This window comes from Lissotriton helveticus, chromosome 2_2 (genome assembly GCF_964261635.1).
Source record: "Lissotriton helveticus chromosome 2_2, aLisHel1.1, whole genome shotgun sequence".
NCBI classification, from domain to species: Eukaryota; Metazoa; Chordata; class Amphibia; order Caudata; family Salamandridae; genus Lissotriton; species Lissotriton helveticus.
The window spans coordinates 26,158,208-26,171,046 of record NC_136060.1 but is presented as its reverse complement, the minus strand read 5'-3'; positions in this window follow the sequence as shown (position 1 = coordinate 26,171,046).

Sequence of the window (12,839 nt, the reverse complement as noted above, 5' to 3'; positions counted from 1 at the left end):
AAGTGCTTGTCTCGTTACCTGACTGGGCCTTCCCCTTCTCCTCCAATCACACCTACCTTCTTGGCCTCTCTCCCTACACACGCCATCTTGGGCTGGTTGCTCCTTCCCCAGCCACTTGTACTCACTTTTCTTAACCCCTTGGGACTGTTAGTACCAGATAGGGCCTTGGCCCGAACCTATGCTCCCAGAACATGATGCAGTACACAAGGCTGGCCACACAAGCCCTAAAGTCATCATTCATTGCAAGAATAGTTCAGCAACATAGTGTTCTTAGCCCTTTACAATCCTCTAAACAGAAGCAGGATACAGCAAGTCAAGAATTGGGTGCACAAACCTCTCATAATTATAGGGCATGTGCATGTTGGGGAGTTATAGGTTTCTGGCACAGACACAGACCAGGATGCGTCAATATAAGGCTGAGTGCAGTGATATAGGGTTCATGCCAATTCAGACAAGACCTCTCATAAACATCTCAATTATAGGGAGCATCACAAGATGCAATTATGTAGTGTTCAGGCGCACAGGCATCTAAGGATCATCAGGCACAGAACATGATGCATCAATGTAAGGTTCCGGCAAACAGGCCCCTCATGATTATCAGGCACCAAAAGAGAAGTAGTGCTGTACGGTTCAGGTGATGTTAAGTCACAAGGGACTCAAAGGACAAGCATTGAATTAGAATTAAATAAGGGCACTGTAGTTACCACCAACCCTACACATCAACCTCTTGGTCTTCCAACTGACAGCTAGAATCTTGAGAGTGCATAGAACATATTCTTATGATACAACCTTCTATTATCATAATTACCTTTTCTTTTAACTTATTGCACATTTAAGAGGTATAGTATTGGCAATAGTATTGATACTTAGGCCTGATTTAGATCTTGGAGGGACTCCTGTCCTCCCTTCGTGGTGGCGGTTACAAGAACTCCATTGAGCTGATGGAGTACCGTCCGCCGTATTTAGATGGGGGCTGACTGAACTGCCATCTGCATCAACAGACTGTTTCCCGTTGCGTAAGCGGTGCACCTTCGTCAGCACAGCAGACTCCTCTGCTGGCTAACAGCACTCCGTCACTGTCAGGGTGGTGGGTTTGCACCAAGCCTATTTAGATTTCCCCGTTGTGCTGGCATTGTCCTGGTGGCGGATATCTGACGGAGTCCCTGGTGGAGTGGAGACTGGTAAGTAGTACTCATTAATGTGTCCCTACACATATATATGTTTTGTTTGCATAAAAAATAATTGTAGGTAATGTGTTATGCCCCTTTTTGTACATATAGCACAGCATTCCAACAACATAAACACAATAATACATTTACACCACCACAACAAAAACATATTTTTTTCTGTGTTAATACAGGTGTGTTCATTTTACCCTGATAGGTTCTAAAATAAACACTAATGCATTACACATATGAATAAAATTGCATGGAAGTGCAATGTAAAAATACACAAGGCGAAAGCAAATGTTGGCACGCGATTCTTAGTAAGACAAGTGAAAAAAATTGTTACCTTAGATCCACTAGAAGGGAGATTGCTCATGGGCGACATCAGCGAAAAGGCTGTCTCAAGGACCTATAAAACTCTCATAAACAATAAGCTGGACAATCTGATAAAATTGATGGCAACGTGGGAAGTGGAGGTGGGAACCATGGACGAACTTGAATGGGAGGCAGCGCTGATGCATTCCTGCGAGGTGGCCATCAAGTCTCGCCTCCGCCTAATACAATTTAAAAAACTACACAGGGCATATTATGACAGGACCCATTTATATAAAATGGGAAGGGCAGACACACCTGAGTGCCGCCGATGCAAAAATTAGGGGGGTACCTTTATGCATACACTATGGGAATGCTCAGCGATACAAGACTATTGGCGTACCATAACGAATAAACTCAGCAAAATATTGGGTGAAACTGTACCTATGGACCCCAAATTTGTAATACTGTGAGTACCTGCAGAAATAGACAGCCCCAGAGCGAAGCAACTGTTGGAAAATGTAGGACTGGTAGTAGCCAAACGAGACGGGGCACGTCACTGGGTTACGCCTGACCCACCCACACTACATGAATGGAGAGGAGGGACGGACTTATATATGGCAGGGGAAAAAACTACATATAAAGCCCGTGGATGCCCAAAAAAGTTAAAAAAAAATATGGGGTTCCTGGATGCGATATTACAGGCTCCTAGAGGGGGAAGAATAGGGGACGACACAAATTGAAACATAAGATAACGCAGGAAGTGCAGGGGGCGGGACAGAGTAGGGGAGTGGACGGGGTAGGTGCATTACCATGTTGGATGAATGAAGAAAATGTGACAATGCCTTCTGTTGATTGTGCTATGATAAACTTGGAAACAAAAGTTGTGTATGCTGTACTTGTAATGAAAATAATAATAAGAGCTAAAAAAAAATGCATCAAAAGCTCAAAAGCTAATTTGTTTTAGAAACCAACTAGTTCAAGCTGGAAACCGACCAAAAAAACCTATTTGAACTTGTTAAGCTACAATCAAATGGCCCATCCAACCCTCCCCTAGCTGGATCCTGTCTGTCTCTAAACTGCAAGGAATTTGCCTCCTTCTTCCTTAAGAAGATGAAAACTTGAGAAATAATTTGCAGATGACTTTGGAGCACTCTCTCCTCTTACCTCCCTCCAGCCTCTCCCCCTTCCTGACTGTTGTACCCTCATGTCCCCGGGACACATCCTCAAATACAACGCCTCATGGACTTCTTTCAAAACCTTGCTTGAATGGTCCATTCTCAAAATTCTAGCAGCGCTGAAACCCTCAAACCACCTTAACGAACCCCTCTGTCCTACAATTTCTGCAATGAGGACAAACCGTTGATACTCCTACTTTCGACCAAAATTGTAAATGCCTCTCTTCTTCAAGACACTATCCCTGACTGGCTAAGCTCAGGGCAGTTATCCCCCCCTACTAAAAAAACAAACAACAGACCACATTGATCTAAACAACTTCTGCCCTATCGCCAACATTCAAACTCTGGCGAACCTCCTTGAAAAATGTGCACTCATCCAACTATATAACCACATTGAACAATTCTGCCTTCTGGACCATTTTCAATCCGGCTTCCCCAGGGCACAACATCGAATCGTTTCTTACACACATAGTGGATGATGCACTATAAATGTTGGATCAAAACAAATCTTGCCTCCTAATCCTCCTTGGCCTATCTTCGGCATTCGATACGGTTAAGCACAACAACTTACTAGACTTACTGGAACATAGAATGGGCTTATCAGGGTCCATCCTAAACTGGTTTACTTTGTTTCTTCAAAACAGAACTCAAAGATTCAAGGCTCATCAGTCCCTATCTAAGACCACTCCGGTCACACTATGGGTCCCACGGGGTTCCTCTCTCTCTTACCTACTCGCTTTAACTTGTTCTTGGAGTCTCTAACCAAAATTCTAAATTCATTCAACATCCACTATCACATGTTCGCTGATGACGCCCACTAAAGGGATTATCAAAAAACATTGGGGTATTCTCAATACAGGTTCATTAGATCTGCCAACTCCAAGATTTGCCTTTAAACATACACAAAACCTGAAAGATGTCATCATACACATGAGACCAAAGGTCCAACAGAGCAAGCAACAGAGGACTCTTTGGGACCTTCCAGCAGTCACTGGACATTACCCGTGCGGTGGATTCACCTGGAAACTGAAACACCACACTAATTGCAATACCTCTAGATGCATTTACCTGATTACATGCCCCTGTGGCGACATGTATATAGGGATGACAATGAGACCAGTCAAGACTAGAATCACAGAGCACAAAAGCAACATCAGATACCACAAACTAACCACCAAGATGTACACCCACTATCATGAAAAGGGTCACAATCCAGATTCACTAGAATAGCTAGTTCTAGAACATCTCCCTGGAAGCACACAAAATACACTATTCAGAACTGAACAACGCTGGATACATCGCCTGTCAACTTCCACGAAGGGACTCAATGATGAGACACCGTGGGCATCATTAAACTGGAAATGACCTTTGAACTAACAGAGGTACCTACCAGTTGATCAATATAATCACACAGGTTCCCCAGACCACCTAGATATAAATTGAAGGGTGCAAACTCGTGAGTACAGGGCAACCCACTATAGATGCACTCTGCAACACCTGGCAGATTATGGACTACTAGATTAATGAAGACTGTCCACTGAGTCAACATGAGCATTGGCTACATGAGATAGCAACAGCCTCGCAGTACTCCGAGAATATAACGCCTGGAGTACTCATGTCCCCTTGTACCCATGTACCCTTCCAAGATGGCTGCCATAGACACCTTCTGTTCGGCACCTCGAGAATTGGCAGACTCTGTTTTTCCAGTTTGTGAATAATGCCCCTTATATTATTATCGGGATGACTACCCCAACATAGGGACAGTCACTGTGTGGCAACACTTAATACACACCGATCATAGTATACACGATTACATGACCCCTCTTAAGATGGCCGCTGTAGACACCCCCTGTTCAGTGTCACTAGGACCAGGCACACATAACCGGAAGTGCCGCGCCTTAACCACTCCCAGCTCCGAGCACCCGGAGCACTTCTAATAGCAGGCAACCCCTGTCGGAGACACCAGCGGCCCGGGGACAGAGACGAGGGTAGGTTACCCAGCGTGGTTCCACCCACATCCCAGTAAGTGTTGCGCCGCATTGAGAGACCATGTGGCAGCCGGCGAAGCTGCCGAGCGGGGAGCTGCGGGAGCCGGGGGCGGCTGGAGAAGACTATCGGCACCCGCTAGTGCACGATGGTCCTCCCGCCTATGCCTGACTGGGTCCCACGCTGTCTCCTTAGCCCGGGAGTCAAGCCGTATCCTTCTATGGCATCGCACCATTTAACAGGGCATCCTCGTTCCCATAACTGTTAACGAAACCCTGCCCTTGTTCAATTTTATAATACACAGGGCTCCTACCATTGAGGCGCCCTGACGACCTGCCCGTCCCTGCTGAGGCTCCCGACCCCTACTAGAGAGGTGAGTCAGGCAACTTGGCATGACTAAGATAACGTGGGCACGAGATATCGACGCAACAACATTGGGATTCTGACATAAAGCGGGCACCAACAAGACAGAGTGCACATACTACTTTGGCTTGCATGAGAGAGATTTCGTATGATTTTATAAGTTTTTCGTGATATTGCTATTGATGCTTTAACATTTTTAAAGAGTGTACTACCACACTTATAGTACTAGGAGATGTAAGGAGGCGACTTCACCTAGAGTCACTAACCAATACAGATTGTTAGTATCATGGAGCTACACTTAGTGCAGTGGCTGACATCTTTGCTTTTTCTTTGCATTTTCTGTCTCCCTAGGTCATTTTATATATATAGTGACTACACTACGCTTGACCTGTAGTCACCCCTGAGAGGTAGCACATCAACAGTAGCACCACTCAGTGTAGATAACACACACTTTATACAGCCCTTACACTAACTGGTCCTGAAGAATTGCCACGGTATCCTTATGAACCACTAGGGCAAGAAACATGTTGACCCAGAGAGTAGAGCACAGTTTAAATTGAACAGCCCTTTCCAGGGTAGTGCCTCTCCACTTTTATTGACTTTTTAATGAGGTAGATTACCAATAGAATAAAGCCTAATTGAACTGGACTATCCAACCTCTTTTAAACTTTAGCACGCACTCACAACACCATATCTACACCACCCAAGGGCCACACACCCCCACTTCACCATACGGCTAAGGAACAAAAGATCTCCGACAAAGAGCCCCTTCGCGGGTGCCCGTTGAGAATTGCAGTGCCGGCTCAACGAGGAGCAGGTCCATATGATGAAGCATGACACCTAGCTTACTGGGTGTGTGAGGACCCTAGTTCCGCTAAAGCAGGATCCCCCACCCCTCTTCCTCCTTCATTTTAAAACACACCGCCAGACCATACCCACCACCACTCAATAGCTGATGTGGGACACCAACCCAAGAGGAACAGCTCCCAATCCTTGCAACCACATTGATCCAGACGGGCAAGGGACCTGGACCTCTTTAAAAAGCCCACTCATCCCCCTACTTGTTGAGAGATTAGGCACAGGTAACCCCCGTGGGATAACAGGTTACCAAATAGTGCCAAACAGCACTTACTGGACCATACCATCCTGTGGAGGCTTTCCACTCACATTACGATATCTCTCTCACCTGCTTGCCTACGACAGCATGGAAGACAATCAAGGCCTCAACTTCGATGAGGCAGCAGTGGCTGACATCTTACAGAGGGCACCTTCCCTACTGGGAAATGCCACCAATACAGCCTCAGGGTCCCAAAGCGAAGCCTGGACGAATTTGACCAACCTGAAAAAGTATTGGATCAAAATAACCTTGCACAGGGCTATGATGACCGAGTATCTGAGGGCCAACATAGCCCCCAATGGGCTTATAATCAACATCATACCCAGAATCTCTTTGGAAGACCCCGCATTCAAAAAGGACTGGTGCATGGTCTTGTGGAAATGTACCAGAGATCTCCTTGACCTAATAATAAATACTGCCCAAAGACTAGCAGACACACTACTACTGAGGATACAAGCAGCAAAGGCGGCACTCAAATAAGTAGTACAATCGACACCCTTCAGGTCTAAACTAGCTGAAATTAACAACGAGATAGCCGAAAACAAAGAACACCTCCTCAAACGCAAAGTGACCAAACTCCAAAAGGATATCCAGAAATTAAATAAGGAAACAGTATTTCCATATCTGAAGGATGACTGCACCTCATCCACCAAAGTTTACTCTTCAGATGATGGTACAGAAGGAAGCAGGAGGGGCTCGAATGATAGCAACTCAAGCTCAGACAGCAGAGGGAGTACCAACCAGAGGAGAAACCGGAATTATCCGAATGCAAACTACAAGCAGGCAACACAATTCAAGGGACCGCGTCTACCTATGCAGGCTCCCTCCTTTTGCCAAATGCCCATGTACCCACAATGTCCCCAACAATATTACCCTTTTGAGAACCCACCTTTTTTAGGCAGAGGTTGGGGCAGAGGAAGAGGGTGCAACAGAGGGAACTCCAAAGGGGTACAGTGGCAGGATCAGGCCAACCCACAGATAGAAACCAGGAGTCGAGCGAAGGGGAAGCAGAATTAAAAACCCTGGTGGTTAATCTTTCGGAAAGACCACTGACAGAGACAGAAAAAGGGGCCTGGAGAAAGGTATGGGCTTTGTCCCCACACCTAGAATTGACAGATTCAGGGACAGTTGTGAGATCCAAGCATTCTTCAGAAAGATCTGACTTAAAGCCTTCTTTCATGATACCGTACCTGAGGAAGTTAATGATTCAGGAACCCCTCTACCTTCACTCCCAACAGTGGGATGGTACCACCAGAGGTGTTGACATTTGAGAAAGCAGTCCTCAAAGATCTAGAGGACATCACTATAAGTAAAACATTCAACAACCTCTCTAAACCAGAGCAAAAAGCAGCTAGGGCTCTAGCTGAAGACACTAGTATCACCATCAAAATGCCGGACAAAGGGGGTGCCACGGTTATCCAATCCACGGAGAACTATGATCAGGAGTGTAGACGCCAGCTGAATAACACTAGGTATTACACCCCCCTCCAGACGGACCCCACAATGAGACTCAAAACTGAGATCACCATCATGGTGAATGAAGCGGAGACAAATGGATGGATATCCAAGTAGGAGGCAGAATTTCTGATTACCCCAGAACCCAAAATTCCCTATTTCTACACACTCCCTAAGATTCACAAAGGCACCATCCCGGTACCAGGGAGGCCCATCATGTCAGGAATAGGGTCCCTTTTGGAACCCCTTTTACGGTTCTGCGACAACTTCCTGCAACCAATAGTGACAAGGACACCTGCCTATATACAAGATACAACCGCTATCCTAGGCATCCTGGAAGGAATCACTGACACATCGAACATGAACCTACTGGGGACACTAGACGTAGAACAACTCTACACCAACATACGCCAGAGAGAGACACTCAATGTGGTAGAAACTTGGTTGAGAAACGAGGAGTGGTCGTCCCCAACACCTGTGTCCTTCATCATGGGCTGTGATACTATTGCACTTACCGAAAACTTTTTCGAGTACCAGAAACAGCTATACCATCAATCCCAGGGCACATCTATGGGCAGCACATTTGCTCCACGTGTGGCCTGTCTTTACATGGCCCACTTCGAGGAAACTGTCATCAGGGGCAACACCAACCCATACCATAACAACATCATTTTATGGAAGAGATTTATAGATGACATCCTGATCCTTTGGCAAGGTGACCATACAACGTGTTTGTCATTCTGTGAATGGGTTAATACTCAAAACCAACACCTCAGATTCACCCACACGATCTCTGTGACCCACATACCCTTCCTGGACCTCAAGGTACAACTAACTGAGGAAACGCTCACCACTACACTCTACCGTAAACCCACTGACAGAAACAGCTTGTTACTCTACACGAGCTATCACCCCCGGACACTGAGGGACAATCTCCCGTTCGGGCAGTTTTTGCGCCTCCGGCGCAATTGCAGCGCCACGACTGAATACAAAACTGAGGCCAAAATCCTAGAGAAAAACCTCAAGACTCGAGGCTATCCCACCAAACTGATTAGGGACTCATCCAAAAGGGCACTCAACAATCCCAGGGAAACACTCCTCCAGAAAACACCAAGGGAGGACACAGAAACACTGACCTGTGTTACCTCATATAATCCGAACTCCACACGCACTAAAGGGATTATCAAAAACATTGGGGTATTCTCAATACAGGTTCATTAGATCTGCCAACTCCAAGATTTGCCTTTAAACGTACACAAAACCTAAAAGATGTCATCATACACACAAGACCAAAGGCCCAACAGAGCAAGCAACAGAGGACTCTTTGGGACCTTCCAGCAGTCACTGGACATTACCTGTGCGGTGGCTGCTCCGTTTGTAAGCAGACTCGTACCACCAAGACCATCACCCTAACGGGTACATTCACCTGGAAACTGAAACACCACACTAATTGCAATACCTCTAGATGCATTTACCTGATTACATGCCCCTGTGGTGACATGTATATAGGGATGACAATGAGACCAGTCAAGACTAGAATCACAGAGCACAAAAGCAACATCAGATTCCACAAACTAACCACCAAGTTGTACACCCACTATCATGAAAAGGCTCACAATCCAGATTCACTAGAATAGCTAGTTCTAGAACATCTTCCTGGAAGCACACAAAATACACTATTCAGAACTGAACAACGCTGGATACATCGCCTGTCAACTTCCACGAAGGGACTCAATGATGAGACACCGTGAGCATCATTAAACAGGAAATGGGAGGAGCTTCGCGCGCAACCGTGATGGCCGCGTGAGCACAGGGCTCCCGGACCTTCGCCACCTCCTGCACTTATCCTGAATACTATCCTGGTTATGACGACGGGTCATTGAAGATGCAATCCAGCTGATATAATAGCTGTTTTAAGAACTCGATTTGGACTCCGGGAACCAATCTTATTATACTCTAAACTTTTGTGGCCTGCTCCACGGAACTGCCCCGGGCTCGAGTCAATGGCCTACCCAGACAGTAATTGAACAACATCGGCCTGACTGATCCTCCTCTCTACCCAGGTCTTAGCTTTCGGTTTCGCTTTTGGCCTTGGACCCTCTCCCGCCTCGGTCTCACTCCTACGCCCATGACGTAATCAACTTCGCTCCAGTATCGTGATCGCATGTCACGGGTCGTCGTATGGCAAGTTGTAACCTGCTCTTCTAGCGGACCCCTTTGGGTGAGCTGAACGGAGCCATTTTCACCAGGTCTCGAGGACCCCATCGGGGGCGCAACTTCTAAGATGGCCGGCAAACCGGAGATCGAGAAGCGAAAGACTAAGTCAGTCCACCGTGGGGGTACCGTACAATCGAATGTTATGGACTGATACACGTATCCTAAGGGATCCCCCGGTGGTGTGAGTAAGTCCCTGGGTGATGTGGGAGATGACTCGATGGCGGGAGACGATTTGACCCTACGTGATGTCATGGGCGCCATTGTCAGCATGAAGACCTCTATTGGCCAACAATATGAGACTCTGACCCTAAAACTTGACACTGTGGCAATCGATGTCAACCTGATCAGGGCGGATTTGGCTAAGACCAATGAAAAAGTTAAATCTTTGGATTTGAAGACCTCCAGCCTCACGACTGATGTCGCCGATCTACAAACGGAGATCCGCAATTACGGTCTTCCAACGATTTCTTTTCTCGTCGACTGGAGGATTTTGAAGGTCGGGCAAGACGAAACAACGTTCGTATCGTTGGGGTCGATGAAAAACCAGACAGCCCAACTTTGGATCTCCTCGTTGAGGACCTCATCGTCAACCATCTTGCACCTAAAGGCTTAAGCAACTTTTTTGCCGTTGAACGTGCTCACAGGGTGCCGCGAGGAAAGCCTAAGCTGGGTGCTACCCCACGACCCATAATCGCCAGGATCTTCAACTTTCGAGATAGAGATGCTATCCTACAGGCGTCGTGGCTGGGTGGCGCCACGAAATTCGAAAATACCACAGTGAGCTTCTACCCGGATTTCACCCAGCTTGTGCAGAAGTAACGGATGGGGTTCCAGGGGTGAAGAGACGATTGAGGGACAGGGACATGAAATACGCAATGCTCTTTCCAGCTCGGCTGCGTGTGGAATATGGAGATCGGACGTTTTTCTTAGAGCACCCTGAGGCCGCTAGTGACTGGCTCGACACGCTGACCAGGCGTCAGGAACACTCTGAACAATCTGGCGGAGCTGAAGGTGGCCCGATGGAGCAGGAATAAGAAATGGACCTGGTTTCCTGGGTTACATATAGATCATCCAGCTGTGGTTTGCTGACTCTTAAACTGGCTTGACAGTAGTGATTACCCAGGGGTGGCGGGGGGCGGGGGGGGTCTCTTCCTCCTCTGGGGTTTCTTTTCGTAGATTAGATATATGTTGGGGCGACAGGCGCACTGCAAGTTGGGGTGGCTTTTGAGTCTAACGCAGGGGTGCAGGGTGGTGGGTCGGGTTTCGGGTGTTTGTTGGGGGGTGGAGGGGGGGAGTTGTTGGTGCTCCGTTTATTTCAAGGCAATGTATTGATTGACTTCTGGATTTGGGTGTCGCGTTCGTTGTGGGGTGGATGCAGCGATTATTCCTGGGATGGGGGTAGGGGATTGAAATTACTATGCTGGAATGTTAATGGGTTGGGGGATAGTATAAAGAGGGGTGTTGTGTTACAATTGTTGATACGCCTCTCCCCCGATGTTGTACTACTGCAGGAGACACATCTGATAGGAAATACATGCCATGCTATGAATCGGCGGGGCTACCATCTCCTGACTCATTCTGGATTCACCACTGGCTCTAGGGGGCAGGGCATACTGGTCAGGAGTTCCCTCCCTCTGGAGGTGGATGATATCATCCTTGATGATAGGGCGCGGTACGCCGCCATCACTGGCAGATGGGAGGGGAGGACTATCAATCTGCTTTCTGTCTATGTTCTGCCTGGCCTTCAGACTACGACCTTTGCCGACTTGGGGAGAGTGATTTTGGAGCTTCCGGAGGGTATCCTAGTGGTGGGTGGTGATTTCAACTCGGTTGTTTCCGGAGGTGACGATCGCTACCCCCCCCAGGGAACTCGTAAAGTCACGGTCCTGGCTGGGTGGCTTCTTGGATACATTGGGATTAAAAGATTGCTGGAGGCTCCTTCACCCTGGGCAGTTCCAATACACGTTTCACTCTGGTGCCCACGGTAGTCTCTCGAGACTCGATTACATTCTGATGCCCACGACACAGGGCTCATCTGTCAGGGAGATTAGACATTTGGCTAAGGGTATTTCGGACCACTCCCCGTTGAGGCGTGTGATGGCGGCGAGGCAGGGAACTGAGGGTCGGGTAGCCCCGATTAACCCTTGGTATCTCCACGATCCTAGGACCCGTGCGGAATTGATCAACTCATTGGATCGATACTTCCCGGAAAATGTGGTATCTGTGTCATCTTCTATCTCGCTGTGGGAAGCCTTCAAGACTGTTATCTGTGGCCAGGCGCTATCATTAATCAATGGCGCTAAGAAACGTAAATACGAGGCTGTGGTCCGACTTGAGACCGAAATAACTGACTTGGAGGGGGAATTGGAGCTTGGTGTCACTCAGGACAAGCTCCACCTCCTCAGTCTCAAGCAACTTGACTATAGGGCACTGGTAACGGACGCCGCCAAAGTGATGAGTAAAGAGCAGCAAGGACGTTTGTATGATGTGGGAGACAAGGCGGGAAAGTTGATTGCCTGGCTAGACAAGAAGGAGAGGGCGAGTCGTGTGGTCCCCTTGATTGAGAGAGTGGATGGAGTGAGAGTGACTGACCCTATTGAGATTGTGGAGTGTTTTGCGGAACACTTCCAAACTGTACACTCCCCTGTCTCCGACAGGCCGGAGCAGGACTCGTATTTGCTGTTAAGAGACATTGCGCTGCCCCGCTTGTCGGATTTAGACAGGGAATCGATGGATGCGACGCTTTCTGTCAAAGAGGTGGCGACTGCGATTCGCTCCGTGCGATCTGGAAAGGCCATGGGCCCTAACGGACTCCCCATTGAGCTCTACAAACTGCGCCCTGATAAATTAGCGCCGTATCTACGGTCTATGTTTTTGGAGTCGTTGTGTGGGTTCCCTCCCTTCTGATCAACGACTTGCATCTATTGTCGTGATTCATAAGGAGGGGAAACCACAAGATCGTTGTGTATCGTACATACCTCTTAAATGCTGAGCCCAAGATCCTCGCGAAAGTGCTCGCAAACCGCTTGATAACTGTAATTGCCG